General features: G+C 45.2%; 1 protein-coding gene across 9 annotated transcripts in view; it reads right to left on the bottom strand.

Moving 5' to 3' along the window:
* The window catches only part of ZFHX3 (zinc finger homeobox 3), a 255,803-nt gene that overhangs the window by 142,599 nt on the left and 92,478 nt on the right, over window positions 1-20,726 (bottom strand). For 2 of the 9 annotated variants that reach the window (XM_053399812.1, XM_053399813.1), the window contains exon 2: window positions 10,911-11,071. The exons of the other annotated variants lie outside the window; for them this stretch is intronic. The gene's annotated coding sequence lies outside the window, so the exon portion shown is untranslated. The remainder of the gene's footprint in view (window positions 1-10,910; window positions 11,072-20,726) is intronic. 9 annotated transcript variants of the gene reach the window in all.

Below are 20,726 nucleotides of genomic sequence, written 5' to 3'. Positions count from 1 at the left end.
AGAAGAAGGCAGCCCTGTATAGGGAAGTTTTTAATGTTTGATGCTTTACTATGCCTAATGTTTTTACTTTTTTGGAAGCCGCCCAGAGTGGCTGGGGCAACCCAGCCAGATGGGTGGTGTATATTATAAATAAATCATCATTATTAATTATCATCATCATCATTAGACAAAACCAAAGAAGTTGCCCCCTTGGGGAGAAACTATGTCCAGGGGACAGCAAGGGCCACCCCTTAATATCTGGAGACTAGAAGATTAGGACAGGGAGTTAATCTCTGTGTGTGTGTGTTTGTTTTTGCTTAAAATATTGTAAGTTGCTTTGAGTTGCAGGGACAAAAAGTGACTACCAAATTTAATAAATAATGATAATATATAATGATAATATATATCATCAAGTGTGGGAGAGTTAAAGAAGCAGCCGCAAAGGAACCATAAGGAGCCATAAAATATGCTCCCAGTTGCTGCTGGGAAAGCAGAACTTGTATTCAGCACCTTTGAAATTTGGCACCAAATGTAAGCCCAGCTGCTGGAATTGATGCTGTCTGGGACCTCCCCAGCAGAGTCAATTCCTGCTGAAAACAGGCTGGAATTGCACCATTCATCTGTGCAAGTTTGTGCAGGAACCAGACCACCATTCAGACAGCCTTCCTCTATAGAATGAACCTGGGAACAATGTGGCAACCTAGACACATTCAAAGGAAACAGCTTCCATTCTTTCCAAGCAGCATTCCCAGTGTAATCCCAGAGCAAGTAAAAGGGAGCCCAAGAGCAGTAATGGCTCTCAAGCACCCTTTTCCCAAAAGGAACTAGATCACAGATGGTAGGGACAAAGTGCCAGTGACAAAGCCTGTCAAAAGCACTGCCAAAGGTAGATCTGAGGAAAATGTGGAAAATGATTGTTGTTAAAAAAAATTGAAGTTATGATATTGAGATGTATAGGACTTGATGGATTGTTTGAGTGAAAGACTTCGTTCCGATATGCGAGATTGGATGCCAGGCCAAGACCAGCCAGCCCCTATGGAAGGAAGAAGACTTGGCCAAAGAAGATTGGCAAAATAAATTACTGAACTATGCAGGACAAATTAAAAAAAAGGGCAACTGTTCAATGCATATTTTTAAGCTTTGTGTATAGATTCTTACATTAGTATAACTTTTAAAAGTCACTTGTAATAGGATGAAGATGATTTTAAAACTGGATTGTTAAGTATATAAGGTTTTATGGACATGCATGAACAAGTATATTATAATGGAATCAAGAGGGGGAGTGTAGGGAAGTTGATCAAAAAATTATGTTTTAATTTGGTTATGATGTTTTGTGTGGTTTTTCTTCATTTTGTTATATTTGGAAAATCAATAAAATGTTTTTCATATATATATATATATATAGAGAGAGAGAGAGAGAGAGAGAGAGTGTGTGTGTGTGTGTGTGTGTGTGTGTGTGTGTGTACTGCCAAAGGCTGTTTGCCCCCAACTGAACCCAATTCCTCTTGTAAAGCACAGGAGTCAATGACACAGTATAGACTATGGACCAGACATAGTTTTTCCCAAATCAGTTTCTGCTATTTTCACAAATGGATTTGGTGCATTTGTACTGTTTGTATGCTTTTTGTATATCAGCACTATATTTTTGAAAGAGCTGGTTTAAAATTATTTCAATGGATAATAAAATAAAGTTCTAAGAAAAATCCTTTGCAATTGCCAACTCTCATTCAGTATCACCATACAAACACAAGATTTGATGCTGATTTGTCTGCAAGCAAGCACCAAAGGTCACTGGGGGAGGGACTGCCATCTTGTGCACACTGGACGAACCAGAGCAGAGGAGGGGATGTCTCGATCTCTGATCAGTCCTGTCATGTAAAAGACTTGGAGCCTGGAGGCTCTGCATTTCTGCTGGGGGTGGGGAGAGAAGACAGAAAAATATTGGACTTATTACTACTGACTGACCACACAAGGCAGAGAAGCTCAAAGACTCTAGACTAGTACAGGCCCATAAGCCAACAATTTCCCTAGAGCCAGTGCTCACTGCGTGATGCAAAGGTCTCAGAAACTGGGCCTTCCCCCACCCTCTTCCTCCTCACCATGGAGACGAGAGTCCTGGACACATGAATCTCCCTCCACCTCCTTCAGAGGGGAAGGCTGTGATCTTGCACAGGGTTACCATGGAGCTCAAACAGTTGCATTCATTCATCAGGCTGGGGAAGCGTGGAGAGCTTGGCCTAGTGATTAAAGAAGAGGTCTGGGCACTGGGAAGACCTGACTACAACTGGCTCACAGTTTCTGAGAGGAGCCAAAGAGTCATTCCCACAAGGGACTATCACCACCCAGAAGGCTTCCCCAGGCACTTTCTGGCAGCTAAGCTGGCACTGCACAAGGCCACAAACTTCACTTCCCTCTACAGCATTTTGGAGGGCAATCCAGCTGCTTGAAACCTGAATGAAAGGTTCAATTACTTAAATCGCAAGAACCATTTCAACTTGACCCCAGACGTCACAGCCCTTAATGGCCTTCTGCCTTTTAAATGCAGATTTGAACTTTTCACCCAAGGTCGACAGCTGCTACTCTCCTCATCCCAGCAGGGACCAGGCGCCACTGGGCTTTTCTCCCCTTCAACCTCCCTCTAAGCAAGGAGCCCCCACTCCATCAGATGGATCTGCAAAGGGCTCAAAACCAAGCATGCAGCAGTACCATGTGTGGCGATGCCCTGGGCCCCAAAGTGCCCCTTAGATAATAAACACACAGATACAAATATTTTGAGTTAATGGGATAAATAAGGCCACAACTTTATTGGTTACAGATGCGAGCAGTTTGGCTTAGGGACTGGGTGAAACTGACTATATCCTGACTCTTGCACGCCTGCAGGAAGTCTCTTAAGGGTCAACTACCAGTAGGGGGAGCCCTATGATATACATCAATTAAGAGCATGCCCGGGGCCCCCGATGGGGTTGTGGCATGGCCTAGCCCACGCCCAGGCTTCGGACGGGATCCACACCCCCGGATCCCTTTAACAGGATACCCTTAATGAAGAATGGCTGGCGGAGGCAACAACCTCTCTTCCCATGAACCAGGCTTACCCAATGCCTAACCACCTAACGTTACAAAGTTGTGACGATTGCTACAAAGTAGGTGAAAACCAAATGGCTGGTGCCAATTTGCCAAGTGGGAAAATTCCTACCTGGCCCCAACAATAAGGTGACCGACATTAGTCCATAGCAAGGCCAAAGTCAAGCAACGCATAAAAAGAGGACTGGTGGGCTGGGTGATCCAACGAAGGAGGTGAAAAGAGGCCATCCTCCAGCTGCGCTGCGATTTAAACAGCAGCAGCCACACCCCCTAACTAACCGATTGGTCAACCGGGGGGGCGTGACATGGCTAGGAGTCCTGATGACATGGGCGGAAATACTCCGCCCCCTGCCGGGTCACAGTGATTTCCCGGGTGCCTTCCCACAACTCCCCCCCACAGGGAAGGGGAGTGGTCTTATGCCCTAAGGGTGAGAAATCAACAAACCGTACCATGGAAACCCCAACAGAAAAATGTAATGGCCAGAGAATAATAGATGAAAAATCAACAAGACCCTCCAACTTAGTTTCTCCAACAGTGGAGCAGAACCTCTTTATCAAAACAGCTCAATAGGACAAGGTACCATAGATTGTTCCACTATTGCCAAAGTCAGTCGTCTTCTCTCTCTGTCTCTGTCTCTGTCTCTGATGTAAAAGCCCAGCACATGGCAAACAAAGACCTGCCAAAAAGTAGGCTGAAAAGGCAACTCCAGCAAACTTGACAATATCCCTGGCATGGTACTTAAAAACCCAAGGGCAGGTGTCTGACAAATTTCAGCAGGTAAGAGCTGATTCCAGGAAACTGGAATTCCAGCTGTCTAGGAAATGAGACAGAAAGCAAAAGGTGGCAGCTGAAAAGACAGAGCCAAACAAATGCCCAGCACTTTCTCAGAATCCAATAGATCTCCTCTTGCACTTCACAGAGAGATCTGTTCCAGGTCTGCTATAGATAAGGTCACACAATCAACACCCATAACATGTTAGGCAGAAGCTGGCAGAAATGTAGACTTTTGGCTTGCACACAGTGATCAGCCCGGCAAATCATTCAGATCAGATTCCAGCCTCCCAAAGTGGCGAATGGCTGGCAGGGCAGCGTGAGAAGCCAAATGTGCAGAGCCCCCCAGAATAGTGCACCCGGGACCATCGGTCTGGCAGCTGCTCCCCCCACCACACCACTGCAGTTTGGCTCCAGTGGGGGGTCACTCTGGTGGCGAGGGCTGGGCTGGCACAGTGGGCTCTGTTCAAACTCCGCCCCACGTCCCAGCAACCATGCTACACTGCTGAAATCAGCCACATACACCCCTCCCACTGGTTTTAATACATTTTTGTCAAATCCCTCCACAGCCGGTCAACATTCAACTTAAGAGCACCTAGAGAGAAAAAGAGACCACATCAGAGGAGCTTGCATCCACCCTTCCATGAAGGGACCATTACCCACTCAACCCTCCACAGCAGAGGCACAACATTAGAGCCACTGGCATTCTTCCTATAGCAGGATTAACACAAGAATGTGCTTCTTCACGGAGAAAAGAAAGGGGGGCGTCTAACCTGCACAAAGCCCAGCAAGAACATATAATATGCCTAGGTTGCCAAAATGGAAAGAGTGAAAAGCCAAACTCTGGGCTTCTGATGGGGGTGGAGAGCATCTTCCTCAGGCACTTAGATCCCTATTGTCTGTAAGGTAAACCCCCCCCACCCCCTACCTTGAGTTAATCAAAACCAAGTTGCTCAGGAATGCAGCAGGACAGGTCTGTACTTCCAGACCTCTTTTGTTTTTGAGGGTGGGAGCCTGAAAAATACAATGTTGAAGGAAAACCAAGCCCTTCAAGGGTCTGCCCCTACCACAAGCAGAGAGAGGGAAGAGAAATTCCTTCAGAGTGCCTGCCAGCTGCAGGGCTCAGCATTACAGAGGCACCCACAAGAAGGAATAGGTGCCACTCTTTCCTTGTCATGATCAGGATACTGGCAACCCTCTAGCCACAAACTCTTGATATGGAGCAGCAAATAAATAAATGCTGCTCCCCGAGTCCTCCAGTTGCCTCCCTGTACCTCTGACCACATATGCAAGGAGGGCCTGGGACATAGGAGCTACTTTGGAGATGCCAGACACAACAGGCTGGACAGTGAAACACGCCTTTCCCTCACACTCTCAACACAAACTTCTCCAAACAGGCAAAGTGTGCCGTGTAGCTCTCTCCCTCGCAAACAAAGGTGGGGGGAATCATGTCAGCACAGATTGGAGAGCGCTGCCAGCTCAGTCTCTGCTGCTCCCTGCTGCAACAGTGAAGCCACAGCCCAGCCCTACTTTTCAAGAGCAAAAACAAAGGCTTAAAAAAAAAATCTCACTGACTCAGTAACTGTAAAAAAATACTTTGCTGCAGGGCAGAATAGGAGGAAGACTCAACACTCTCTAGGTACAAACTGCAAGAGCCAGAAAACTTTGGACTATCTGGAAAATTGTGTCCCCCATTGCTTTCCCCAGCCAAAGAATGCCTGGAGGGGACTCCAGAAATATACAAGTTGTGGCCTTCGATCCAAGCAAAAGCAAATGGACTCCTAACCCCCATGCAGAGAAAGGAAACAAAAAAGGAGGAAGAGTTTTCCCTTCCTAACTGGATCCTGACCCAAGTAACAGTCCATTCCTTCTACACATCAGTCACAAGAAAACTGAATGAAATACGGTACTCATAAACATGCAATCTTAATATCATTTCCTTTAAAAATTACTTTTGCCAGAAGTCATCTTCATTTGGAAGTAGCTCAAAGATGCACCTCTCTCAGAAGCACAACCTATTCTGCCACTTGGAAGAAAGGTATTACTGGACATTCTGCAAACTGGATATTCTGCAAACATCCTGTGGAAAGAACAACAAAAAGTATGTCCTCTACCACTGAGGTTTGCATTTTCAGAATGATAGGTATGCTCAAGGTGCACACTAGCCGGCCTTATACAGAGGCAAGCCATTTGTCCATCCACCCCAGTCTACTGCAAGTGGCAAAAGGGTATCACAGCGGAAGAGCTGCTAAGTGGAGATGCCAGAGTTGGAATATGAGACCTTCTGCACACAAGCACATGCTCCAGGCCCTTCCAATGATTTTTCAAAAGTAGACTAATGCTGAAAGAATCCTGAAGCATGTCCAAGCAACAAACAGCATGATTGGCTTCAGAATCGCAGCTGCTCCTGTCCAAAGAAAATCTGAGGGGGAGCAATCTAATAACTGGGGGTGATAGGGAAAGTACAATTATACAGCTGCCTCCTCCCCAACCATTTCTCAAGGACCAACTATTGGGAAGCAGGGCTGGGTGGCAGGGAGTGGTGACCTGAGTAAATGCCTGCTCAACCTTGGCACTCTTCTTGTAGAATTCCCTGCTCTGGAGGTGAGCTCAGCTTTGCTGTTTACTGAAGATTTTGGTACCTCCTAATGATGTTGGTTAATTTGGTTTTTTAATATTTTAGATGAACCCATTTAGTAGAATGTATTGCCTTGGGATTGTTCTGAAGTAATGAGGTTTTTGTGATTTAACATTTTTTATTTGTTGTTGCATATTTTACACTTTTATTTGTGAATCTGATTTTGGGTGAAGAACTGTATATTAAGGCGGGGGAATATACACACATATTTTAAAAAAGCCCAAAGCAAAGATTGGGAACGGGACGGGACTACTCAATCCCCTAAATAATATGTACCATTTTTATGAGGAAGCACATAAAGGCCAATGCTTTCCAAGGCATTAAGTTCCTGCAACCATTTAGCTGTCTCTCCTAATCCAGGGCAACACACTACAGACACAGATAGATAGATGGAGGGATAGATATAGACTCTTTCTCTCTCTCAAAAACTAAACCCTCCATAAACTCCAGCCATGCTTGAAAGCTCAGTGTGTTAAACACACACACACACACACACACACACACACACACACACCCAATAGTTGCAAGAGGGTGACAGGAGGAGCTTCCTGCAAACCACCTCTCATGTGTTCAGGGGTTATCCCTATCTACCCTCAGCCGCACTGTGGTAGATACATATCTTTATAGAGCCAGAGAGGGTTGGAATAAAAAGAAACCAACCCTTTCCCAAAGCTGTAGGAAGCAAAAAGAAAAGCACCAATTAACTCAGCAGCAAGTTGTTAGTATTTGCATATAAATGCAGTCACAAATCACTACAAACAAGCTAGGACAAGTCAAGGCCATTAGCATATACAAATCTACTCTGGACAGCAGCTCTAGGTGGGTCATTGAAAGGAGGCAGCCTGCCAACTTCCTCAAAAGGGAGGGAGGGAAGGGGAGGGGCTCACATCTGTGCAAACAGAAGCACAAGGCAATTGCACAGGATACCAAGAAGAGGAAAAGTACCGGTACAAAGAGGGCTGGGACATATGATTCTATGATTCTATACCTCAACAGACCAGCCTCTATACACCAAGCACCAAAATGGGTTTGAGAACGGCTACAACCCTTCTATTTTGGTTGCAACAGATTAGCCAGGCTACTCTGCAAAAACAGGAAATGCAAGATTGGGAGAGCTTCTGCTGGGGCAGGACTAGGCAAGAATTCCCTACATGGCAGTTTCTCCGGAAAGTGTTCTACAAATTCATTTCACCATCAGAAGGTGAAAAGGTGGTCATGAAGAATAGACAAAGCTAAGCTGTGATGAATAAAGCAGTCAGAATCTTGCTAATCTTGTAATCACTAGTAAGAGTATTTCTATTCTATTCCAATTGAAGATTTTTTTATTGTATCACTGCTATTTGCCCAAGTGATTAGTTTTTTTCAAAAAAAAAAAAAAGTTCACCTTTTGACCACAGACACCAAAATCTACTGATTCACTGAGCTCTCCATAGGTTGTAGGCAAGTCCCACCCCTTGCCTCAGGCTTCCAGAGACAGCTGGTCCCATTTTGCAGGTGGCAGCATAACATGAAGCTCACAGTCCAAAGGGAAACCTGGTGCTGATCACAAAAGCAGTGTTGCTTCAGACTTGATATTTAAGGGATGGGGTGCCCTAAAGTTTTCAGAAAAAGCAAAATTTCTATCATCTTACCTGGTATAATCTTACCAGTGTAAGCACACAGAAACACAGATGATAAAGCCTTTCACTGAGTTCTCTAGGTTTTGTTTTTTAAATCCTCAACCCAAGGCTGCTTATTGTCAGGACAGCAGAAGACAACACACCTTTGCCAGGTAAGAGTGTGTTGGACTCCTGTGTTTTTCCTAGAAACAATCACTTCCACCATTTAGAGCATGAGTGGAAAGAATGTCGACTGGGATCTACTGGTAGTTTTCTGGATGATTTGCAATAGCTCAGCTAAGAATCCCACCTGTTTAAGAGTGGCAACAAATGACTCCAAACCACCCTAAATTAGACTGTAGAAATGGATGAGGCTTGGAAGGTGAGAAGATGGTAAGCTTAGCTCACTTCCGGTGACAAAACAAGGTTGTATGCTCAGCACCTGCACAGAGGCATCATCTATTTTGATTTCAACTTTGTTTTTTGCACGTGGCTCCAGTTGATGGCTCTTGGGGCTCTGGTACATCCCACAAGCCTGGGCTCTGTTCTCCCTTGCTTTAAAGGCAGCGACAGGAGGATACAGTTTGCTTGGTCCTGAACTGCAATTATTTAAAAGCTAAATTGAAAAAAAAAATGGAGTCAGATTGTTTTAGTTTGCTCTGAACAAATTTTACTTATATAGAAAGATGTGTATAAAAAAGTCATGGCAGTTAACAGGTTAACACAGTATAACTAGCAACTCACAAACATATCAATCACAAAACCAATCCTAGTAAAACTAACAGCAAGATCTAATGCATCAAAACAAAAGTAGAACAAGCATCAGCAGCAGAAATTAAAGAGACTCTGGAAAACAATATCCTTCAACTGGCTCTGCAAGGAAAGCACGGAGGTGGTTGAAACAAACTGCTCCTGCAACAGAGTTTCAGAATGTCAGGGCCGCCACAGAAAAAGTCCTGTTAATTGCAGAGGTTTGCCTAACTTCTTCATATACAGTGGGTTGCAAACGTGATCCGTGCGGGACGCACGTCCGCAACCCGCTGCAGCGCGTCTGCGCATGCATGGGTTGGGATCCAGTGTTTATGCACATGCGCAAAGCATGATTTAGCGCTTCTGTGCACGCGCGATTGTCGAAACCTGTTCCAGTACTTCCGGGTTTCGGCGGTCCGCAACCCGAAAAAACGCAACCTGAAGCGTCTGTAACCTGAAGTATGACTGTAGTGGAAAGAAGAGCTGGACCTCCTTAGACATCTTAAGAGTCAGAAACTCACATGGAAGGAGACATTCCCTGAGAAAATCAGCACCCATAATCAGCACTTTGAACTGGGCATGGAAACTAAATGGCAGTCAGTTGAAGGGGAAATATGAACAAACTGATCTGCCCTTTTCAATAGGCAGCCTGTCACATTCCTCAATAGCCAAATTATTGAATCCAGGTTGGATTACTGTAATGCATTCTCTGTAGGGCTGCCTTGAAGACAAAATAGAAACTTCAATTAACTCAGAATGCAGTTGCTACAATGTCAACAAGACCCAGGAGGTGGGTTCTTATCCCACCCACTTCATTGGCTTCCTGTTCACCTCCAGGCTCAATTAATAATACTGACACAAGACCTACATGGTACAGGACTCAGGTAGCTACTAGACCATCTTCTCTCATATCCATACACCCGTGTGCCAAAATGTACATCCAAGAGCCTTCTCTGGATGTGTCCTCCATCTGAAGTAAAGCAGGTAGCAAATGAAAGAGTGCTTTTCAGGATTCGTTAACTGTCCCAAGGGAGGCTTACATGGCTCCTACTTTGCTGTCATTTCAGCACTAGGCAAAGAACTTTTAAAGCACTGCTGACTTCTAGTTTTTAATTTTTGTAAGCTCCAGTAGTTTATTACCGACTGGAGCTCTTGTTCTGTGCTGTTGCATTATTTTTTTTTCAAAATATGTTATTATTTATTTATTTATTTAGAATATTTTATAACACTTTTCCTTTTAAAATTACAAAGCATACAACTGGACAGCACAATGTAAAATTACAATAAAATCAACATGTTTATAACAACCACCATAAAGTAGTAAATCCAAAGCAAACAGATTAAGAATGAAATGGTGCTAATTGACAGCAAAAGCTTGGGAAAGCAAAGGAGTTGTCAGGAGGCACTGAAATACTATCAATGTGGGGGTTGCTGTAACTCAAACAGAATATGGTTCCTACACAAGGGCGCCACAACAGAAAAGGCGCTCTAGACTGTTTGCACTTTTACAATTTAAAAATATTTATAGGCCACCATTTAGAGCAGTGGGTTATGAAAGTGGGGGCTGCAGCCCCCTGGGGAGCGGTTTGTTTACCTAGGGTGGCACCAAGAGGCAAGGGAATGACAGGGAATGATTATCGAACTTCAAAAAGCTGGTATCACTGGATCAGGTTCATCTATTTTGTTGAATTAAAATTAATAGTTTTAATTGGATTTTGAATAAATATGCAATTATTTGTTACCGTTTTGAATTTTATTGTGTTATTTTCTGCCTTAGCAGGTTGTCCAGACAGCTTTACTCAATAATGCTTTTTAAAGGGTGGTGGCACTGAGGACACGTTTATGGAACCAGCAACTGGCCCGTCAGCTGTAGTTTCCAAACCATATTCAGAGGCAGAGCTACATATAATGTGTTGCAATATTCTAACCTAGAGATTACCAGAGCATAGCCAACAGTAGTTAGGCTACTCCTGTCCAGATAGGGGCACAGCTGGGCCACCAACTGAAGCTGATGGAAGACACTCCATGCCACTGAAGCCACTGAAGCCTCAAGCAACAGCAAAGGATCCAGAAGTACCCCCAAGCAACGTACCTGCCACTTCAGAGGGAGGGTAACCCCCTCCCAGCCATCCAGTCTAGGGAACCACCCACTAGCAGTGTTTCAGTCTTAACTGGATTGAGCTTCAGTTTTGTTGGCTCTCATCCAGTCCATTATCCAGGCAAAGCAACGGTTCAGCACATCCACTGCCACACCTGCAGATGTAAAGGAGAAATAGAGCTGTATGTCATCAGCACATTGCTGACAATGTACTCCAGAACTCCACTCAGTGGTTTCATGTAGATGTTCAACAGCATAGGGTATAAAATTGAACCATGAGGAACCCCGCATTGAAGGTTCCACAGGTCTGAAGAGCACTCCCCAAGCATCACCCTCTGGTAATGACCATCTAAGTAGGACCAGAACCACACAAAGCAGTGCCTCCCATCCCTAACTTGGACAGCCACTCCAGAAGTATATCATGGTCAATGGTATCAAATGCCACTGAGAGGTTGAGGAGAATTAAGAGGGACACATTTTCCCTGTCTCTACCCCAACAGAGGTCATCATACAGGGTGACCAAAGCAGTTTCTGTGCCAAAACCAGGCCTAAACTCAGATTGAAATGTTTCTACCAAAAGCGCCTAGATCTGTTTCTGTCAAAAGCGCCTAGATCTGGTCCACGACCACCAATGCAATAACCTTGCTCAAGAAGGGGAGATTAGCAACTGGTTGGTAATTTTAGATTTTCCAAGTCCAGGAAGGATTTCTTAAGGAGTGGTTTCACCACTGCCTCCTTCAAACAGGTAGGGACCACCCCATCTTTCAGGGAGGTATTAATCACCTCTCTGGCCTAGCCAGTTGTCCCCTCCCTGCTAGTTTTTTTTTAGCCAAGAGAGGTAATGGTCCAGAGCACAACTGGTTGCCCTGACTGAAGCATGCACCTTGTCCACATCTTCAAGCCTTACTAACTGAAACTCATCAAACACAACAGGACTGGACTCTAGACACCATTTGATATTCATCTGCTTTAACAGCGGAGTCAAGATCCCAGTGGATGCAAGTGATTCCGCCCCCCTCAAAATGCTTTGGAAACAGGTCACAGCAAGCTGCCATCAGTTCTACTGCCTCCTTCAGGCCAGACTGTAACAGGCCCCATACTACCCAGAAAAGCTGTCAAACAGCACAATGAGGATGCAATGGCCTCATTGCCAGTAGGTAGATTTGATGATGAGCTTTCACCAGCATTTGATTGCATTTTCTTCCACTCACATTCAAGCCATCTCCAGGCCTGTTTCCTCACTCTAAGCTCTGGAGTATACCAGGGAGCAAAATGGGCTCCACAAAGCAGGAGAGCCTACTTAGCACACTGCTGCCTTTCGGGGAGGAGGTGTGAGGGCTCTAGGACCCTGTCAGAGCCTCACACCTCCTTCCCAAAGCTCAGCACCTCACCTATCAGGCTTTGGGAAGGGCTGGGGGGGGGCCCTGTCAAATTTTAGCCTCATACTCCCCATGTATGGGTTCAAGGTTGAAGTACTATTACAGCCCACTTGGTATGAAAACTTGGACTGCCCTGCTCTAGATCCCTGCATTTCCTGCAACAAGCAGGGAGCAGGATTAGATGGGCTACAAGGCTCCTTCAGCTTTATGATTCTATTCTTTTTATCTGCAATTCACTTCTCAGAATAGAGAAGGATGCACCCAACCCTAAGTCCTTGTTTATGTCTCGGTAACTACTGCTGGTTAGCTCTCCAAGCCCTTCAAAACTTTTCTCTATGGCACATCCATTCAACTTTCACACAGCTGAAATTCTCATGTGCAGTCAAGTCTGAACCACCACAATACTGAGCTAATGGAAGCAGGGGGGGGGGGATAATTTAACTGCAAGATCAAAGATCAGAGGCAGCAAACAGTGGCTGGGTAGAAAAGGAAAACAGCATGAAATGAAAATCCTGCCATCCCTACTGCCACTTCACCATGCATAAACACCAACCCAACTCCTGTGACAAGGCCCAAGCTCTCCCCCCCCCGCCACAAACAAGCTTTTTTTGGCATAGCATCAGCCTTCCAGGAGACAGCAACATTCAAAACCACACATCTGAGACGTTTTTGCTAAGAGAGTGCTGCAACCAAATGAAGGCCCAGAAAGATCAGGTTCTTGCACAAGCCTAGGACAGACAGCCAATGAGATGTTCCCAGGCACACAGATGTCCTCCCTAGTCTGCAAAGCAAGGCAGCCCTCCCACATGCCACCTTGTCGTAATAACTGGAAATGATGGGAACTGACACCCCCTCCCCATTGTTTTGGGAAAGAAAGTTCTTTGATTGAGGCTAAAGGCAGAAAGGAAGAGTGTTTGTCCTGAGGCCCAATGATGCAGAAGTTACATGCTTCAAAATTCCCAGAGGAAGCTGCTGCCTCTCTGGAGGCTCTTACATTAAAGGCATTTCATTAGTTATTGTGTATCCCACCCTCGAAAAACGGGCAACAGCAGGGCGGGGCGGGATAGAAGAGTTGCTCAGCCCCAAGTCACATTGATAAACTTTGCAGACTTTCAGATAAATGGTACAGTGGTACCTCAGGTTAAGTACTTAATTCGTTCCGGAGGTTCGTACTTAACCTGAAACTGTTCTTAAGCTGAAGCACCACTTTAGCTAATGGGGTCTCCTGCTGCTGCCGCACCGCCGGAGCACAATTTCTGTTCTTATCCTGAAGCAAAGTTCTTAACCTGAAGCACTATTTCTGGGTTAGCAGAGTCTGTAACCTGAAGTGTATTGAAGCGTAGGTAACCCGAGGTACCACTGTACTTTCAACTGCCTGGGGCCCTTTCTCCTTCTTAGAAAGCTCCCCCCACCTCAAACTGCACCCTCCAAAGAAATAGTTTCAACTAACATGACACGTCTCAAGGCAGGTTTCTTGCTGTTGCCACCACATAGCACTACCTATGCTTCCTGACTGACTCTGACACTAGACTAAGCCACATGTCCCACAAAACTGAGGAAGGCTTGCTTCTGTGGGGGTAGAATGTAGTTTTTTTACCTCTATGTAAAGCAAGGAAAAAGTAGTCCCAACTCTCAAATATACTTGGGGGGGGGGGGGAGAACTACAAGAAGCTGATACAAAAGGAAGCTTTTCAAAATTCAGGAACAGCCACTGAGTCAGCCATCTCTAACACAGGCCCAGAGAAAGGAGACAATCTAGGAAGCATGGCAGCTGACAACCACATAGCATCTAGCCCTGCCCTCCCCAACCACAAGCTGAACTGGGCAAACACTCCTCAGCCCTCACCCAATCCAAGCAATCTCCTACCCTCCAGTTCCCTGCTAGTTCCCTCCCAAGAGACCTAAGGCAACAGATATCAATGAGGGCACTCTATTCAGAAGAGCCATGTATTGCCCCCCCCTAAACCCCCCCCCAATGTTCATTTCAGAGAAACTGAAGAGAGTACAAACTCTAAGGGGAAGTGCCCCATACCTCCTGAAGAGAATGTTCATGTGTGCAAGAGCAGGGCCCTCACCTCTACTTGGCAGGATACCTCTGTCCAACATGGGGGAGGAGCGTGCTTACTCTCTTGTAGCAATTGCTTTTAGTGAGCAAATGAAATGTCTCTCAACAAAAACTTAAGAAGAGAAAGCACAACAAAGTCTGGAACAGGGCCACATGACTTCATTACACTGGACCCACCTTGCAGGAAAATGTGTGTGAACAACACAAAGGTAAATCACCTAACCCAGACCCCTAAAGAAGGGCCCCTTTTCACTGTGACGTTCCTGTGGAGTCCTGCAGCTCACAATACTTCCCTCTTGTGATCCAAGATTGTGTGAGGTGTCAACCTACACAAATCCAGCAGGGAGAAAGAAACAAAAAGATTTTTGCAGTTCCATCATCTCATGTCAGAATCTTTCACTGAAATAGAGGCTGTCCTGCTTTCTAATGCATAACTAAGTTATTAGACTGGAAGGTATTATAGCGATGATTCTCCATGCATTGTACAGAACCCAAAAGTGCCAACAGTGCACCTGGATGCACCCCATGCCACTGCCAGGGCGTGCAGACTGCCTAGTCCCCTACTGGCACTCTATAATTGTCAAACCACAACAGCACTAAAGCAAGGAAGAGCAGAGGTGCATTTTATCAGGGAGTATATAGTTTCTTATGCTGTGTTTAGACGCTTTTGTCTTGTTTGGGACTGTATTCAACAGACATCCTAATAGCCTATTTGCTCTCCAGCTACTTTTGAGCTTTGCCCACAGGCTCAAGGCTCCCAAGACCTATACCTATTTCTCTAATCATAACAAACCCACAGATTCATTGCCAGAACCAGCTACTCTGACCACAAAGGTGATCCAAGGTGACTTGAGCACCGCTGGGAAATATATTCTTCCCCTCCCATCAAAAAAAAAGATCAATTAAACTACAGCTTCAAGTATCTTTTGCTTAATGATTCCCCTGAAAAAGCCCCATAACAGTAGAAATAAGGGTGGCTGGACTAGAGAGATGAAAGAGGAAGGGCGACATGACTCCTTTATTAGGAGGCCAGAATCCACAGTTAATACAAAAAGGAAACTTGCGCTGCTCTGACTCCAAAACCATTTTTTCAGGCCACTCAAATGTTCCCAGAGGGAGAAATCTTGGGAATTACAACTCCAGCTGATGAAGTCACTGGAGATGGGCAGGGCCCTTAAAAAAAAAATGTAGATAAGGATCATTCTCAGTTACAAGTGTGGCTTATGCAGCAATGTGGGACAGAAAAAAACCCAGTGCTTCATTTTTCCATAGAATTTTTTTTAAAGCATTTATAAACTGCTTACTTTTTTAAAAAATCTCTAAGCAGTCCACAACATAAATACAATAAACAGTATCACTAAAACAAAAATACAGCATAAAACTGGTAAAACAGTAGTCTTAAAGCATATAAAAACAAAAAAACAGGAATTCGACGAATTCTAACAATTAAAAACAAGTTCTGATTCCAAGGTCACAGAAAGCGGGGGGGGGGGAGAGATATGTGTTTAACAAGAAAACTGAAGCACCTCTTGTTTGCTGCTTCATATACAGAGGTGGGAAGCACATATTGTAGTTCAGAGGCAACAGCAGAAAATGCATATTTGGGGGTCACTACCCTATGATATGCTATAGGGTACACTACCCATGATAAGAATTTCTCCAGATAATCTAAGTGTTTTACAGGTCTACATGCGACATTTTAGGTAACCTTGTCCAGAACTGTTCATTTTATGTTAACAAGAAGACCTTGAACATGGCTGATTGGCAGCCACTGCAGTTCCCTCAGCATAGATGGAATTTGCACATCCAGGTGCCCCACTCAACAACCTGGTTATAGGATTCTCCACCAGCTACAAACCATATCCAGGTGCTTTTGGACGAAACTGATTTTCTGGATCCATTTCAATTGGGGTTTAGGCCTGGTTTTGGTACAGAAACTGCTTTGCTCACCCTGTATGATTACCTCTGTCGAGAGACAAGGAAAACATGTCCCTGTTAATTCTTCTCAAACTCTCAGCGGCTTTCAATACCATCAACCACGGTATCCTTCTGGAGCGTCTGTGTGAACGAAGGGTGGGTGGCACTGCTTTGCGGTGCTTCCAGTCCTGCTTGGATGGTTGTTCCCAGAGGGTATTCCTTGGGAAATGCTTTTTAGCCCCATGGAACCTTCAACAGGGGATAGGTTTGAGCTCGGCGGAACCCCACATGTTGTTTAACATCTACATGAAACCGCTAGGTAGGGTAATCCAGAGGTTTGGAGTACATTGTCAGCAGTATGCTTGGTGACATTCAGCTCTATTTCTCCTTTACATCTGCAGGTGAGGCAGTGGAAATGCTGGACCAGTGTCTTGCCTCAGTAATGGACTGGATGAGAGCCAACAAACTGAAACTCAATCCAGATAAGACTGAGGCACTGTTAGTGGGTGGTTCCCTAGACCGGATGGGTGGAAGATCGCCTGCTCTTTATGGGGTTACACTTCCTCTGAAGGAGCAGGTTCATAGCTTGGGAGTAGTCCTGGATCCTTTGCTGTCACTCGAGGCTCAGGAGGCCTCAGTGGCCTGGAGTGCCTTCCATCAGCTTCAGTTGGTGGCCCAGCTACGTCCCTATCTGGACAGGGATAGCCAAACTACTGTTGTCTATACAGTGATACCTCGGGTTAAGTACTTAATGCATTCCAGAGGTCCGTTCTTAACCTGAAACTGTTCTTAACCTGAAGCACCACTTTAGCTAATGGGGCCTCCCGCTGCTGCCACACGATTTCTGTTCTCATCCTGAAGGAAAGTTCTTAACCCAAGGTACTATTTCTGGGTTAGCGGAGTCTGTAACCTGAAGCATATGTAACCCGAGGTACCACTGGACTCTGGTAACCTCAAGGATAGATTTCTGCAATGCATTATATGTAGGGGCTGCCTCTGAAGACAGTTCAGAAACTTCAGCTAATGCAGAATTCAGCAGCCAAGTTGCTCACCAGAGCAAGACAGTTTGTGCATATTACACCGATCCTGGTTCGACTGCACTGGCTACCAATTAGCTTCCAGGCCCAATTTAAAGTGCTGGTTTTGACCTATAAAGCCTTAAACGGCTCAGGACTGCAATACCTCAAGGACCACCTCCTTCCATATGAACCTACCTGGACCCTGAAATCACCTTCTTAGGCCCTTCATGTACATCCTCTCTCAGAGGTCCAGAGGGTGGCAACACAAGAACGGGCTTCTCTGCAGTGGCTCCCCATCTGTGGAATGCTCTTCCCAGGGAAGTTTGCCTGGCGCCTTCATTATACACCTTTAGGCACCAGGCAAAAACGTTCCTTTTTAACCAGGCCTTTGGCTGATTTGATTATCATCTTATGCCCTCTTAAAAAGTGTGGGGGGGTATTGAGTTGTTTTTATTTTGATTATGTATTTTGTGGTTTTATATTTTGATTTTATTCTATGAACCACCCCAAGACCTCCGGCTATAGGATGGTAAATAATAATAATAATAATAATAATAATTATTATTATTATTATTATTATTCCCGACCAATCCCAAGGGAAGCCCCACACTAAACTAATCTAATGTACTCTACCTATTCATAATAATTTTCCATTTAACAATTTATAACTGATAATGAATAGATTCTAATAGCAAATACAGTAATAGGCAAGCTTGGCAGCTTGAAAATTGCTAGCTTCGTTTACTGAATACAGGATACCAGAAACTTTTCTTATTCAAAATTCACTGCAAAATCCCACATTTCTGGTTGTACATACCCATGACTGGTGATATACAGACACTTTGGGTCATGGAAATTTCTCCCATGCACCACAGTAGCTACAGTTAATGCTCTAGTCTACTATAGTGAGTGGTTGTCTATACATCCCTAGCAGCATATTCCACACTACATTCAGTTGTATGTATGAAACCAGAGTGGCTGCCACTGATCTTCCCTTCCTTACAAAATCCAGACATCCTGCCCCATATGCATAGAAATGTTTCAGAAAGAAAAGCAGGTGAAGTACTTCTCATGCCCAACAGCATACACAACCCAGGCACCTGAGGATCCATGCTTATAAAAAGTAAGTTCACAATGCTCCACTATGCCTAGCATCACCATGAAACAAAAGGGCTCTGAAGATGGAGCCTTGCTTGGTTCTCAGTGGAACCCACAACATTCCTTGGGCAGAGAGAACTAGCTGCAATCTTGGGAACATAGTCAAGTGGAGCCAAAGGTTCTGGACAGTTTTGAGCCCACACCAATGGTAGTTCCCAGTGTATTCCTTTGTCTATTTAACAAAAAATTATACAACACTTGATTGTAAGAAAACCTCTAAGTGGTTTACAAAAATATAAAACAAAACATCAAAATTATCAACAAAAAAGTTAAAACGTTTTAAAATATTCAAAAGATTATTTTCTTACATGGATGTGAATGGCTACCAGCTATTTTGGGGGCAGGGATAAAGTGCTATACCCTTGGGAACAACACCCATCCCCATAAGAGCAGGTACCTCTTCCTCCCCACTGGGAAGAGTGGGGCCGGAGAGGGGCTCCAAGTTAGGCCTGTATAATGCAATACACACACAGAGAATACACACACAGGAAACACCTTCTGCTCTGAGGTCTCTACAATATACAGGCTCTCCCTCCAGTCACTCAACTCTTCATGACGTGCTGGAGAGAATAGCCAGTGACCAACAACCTCTCTGTCATCCTTAACCAGGGACTGGCTTCCACAGTTGGTGGCCCAGGAGTGGGGGAAGAGACAGAATAGATTTTACCAGTCGTCCATGCACTGGTAATGTGTTTTATGCAAGTAGACTGGCTTTCAGAAGTAGTTTCCAAACACCAGGGGTGAAACTAGGCTATATTTCACCCAGGTCAAAAACCCAGTTTGGCGCGCGCGCGCGCGCGCGCACACACACACACACACAGAGAGGGGTTGGGAGCCTTAATGGTACCCTTCTGAAGGCTTTCCCAGGGCAAAAAACCCCCAGCTAGCCCCCACCCTGCCCCGTAGCTACGCGATGGCCACACACAGCAGATCCAGACCACAGCTGTCAGAGTGTTAGTGGGGACTTCTCAAAATACGTTAGATCCCTACTTACAGAACTGCATAGACTTTAGACTGCTGATGACCTCTAAGGCCAGGATACCTAAAATATCACCAACTCCCATATGGATCCTTCTATGTGTTGAGGTCATAGTTAAAGGCCATGGTCTGTAACCAGATCAAGGGCCTTTTCTGTTCTGGTGCTATCCTTTGGAATCCCCACCCCAGCAAGGACCACCTGCCTCCCCTTTCTTTTAGACAGCAAGTGAAAACAACCATATTTAATGTGCCCTTGAAGCCAAGTGGGGGAATAAATTTATTGAGGAAGATGCATGCTGTTTGCATGACTGTATTTTGTTGGCCAGCCTTGCTATCGAGAAGAAAGATAGTACGCATTTCTCACCAAATTCAACGCCACGACTACTACCACCATCAACAGCTACTAAGCCCATAGGCAGGGCAGAAAGACCAGTCCTTCCAAATGAGAACAGCTCTGGTAAAAAGGTAAAGGGACCCCTGAACATTAGGTCCAGTCGTGCCCAACTCTGGGGTTGCAGCGCTCATCTCGCTTTATTGGCCGAGGGAGCCGGCGTACAGCTTCCGGGTCATGTGGCCAGCATGACTAAACCACTTCTGGCGAACAGAGCAGCACATGGAAACGCCATTTACCTTCCTGCCGGAGCGGTACCTATTTATCTACTTGCACTTTGACGTGCTTTTGAACTGCTAGGTTGGCAGGAGCAGGGACCGAGCAACGGGAGATCACGCCGTCATGGGGATTCAAACCGCTGACCTTCTGATCGGCAAGTCCTAGGCTCTGTGGTTTAACCCACAGCGACACCCGTGTCCCTTACAGCTCTGGTAGGGACCAGCTAACATGGAATACCATCCCTCGGTGAACTCAGAGATGAGAATGGCCCAACTCGTCCTCCTCCATTGCTGCTCCCAATCAACCAATGCACAGGCTGGACTGTGAAGCCAGTCCTGGTCCTACTTTGCCTGGTAGCTGTTTCCACCAGCCTTAAAAGCTGCTTATGCCAGACTGGAGAATAGCAGGGCTAGGTTTCAATAACTGGCTTATCAAGTCCAGGATTACATCTGATCTTAGAGCAGAAATGAGCACTGCTACTTGTGAAGCCTCTCTCTACCACCCAGACACATTTGTCAAATTTCACAGGAATGCAAGTAGCTAGAAATAAAATAGACAAGCTGAATGCTGGCAATGAGGTTTTAAAGGGCTTTTACTGTGTAGCAGGGGCTGCTGTCTCACACACAGAAGACAGCACAGTAACTGACAACTGAAATGTCAGGTTGTGTGAAAGCATCCGTCACA

The sequence above is a fragment of the Podarcis raffonei genome, chromosome 8 (assembly GCF_027172205.1).
Source record: "Podarcis raffonei isolate rPodRaf1 chromosome 8, rPodRaf1.pri, whole genome shotgun sequence".
Lineage (NCBI taxonomy): Eukaryota > Metazoa > Chordata > Lepidosauria > Squamata > Lacertidae > Podarcis > Podarcis raffonei.
This window is presented reverse-complemented; position numbering and strand designations above follow the sequence as displayed.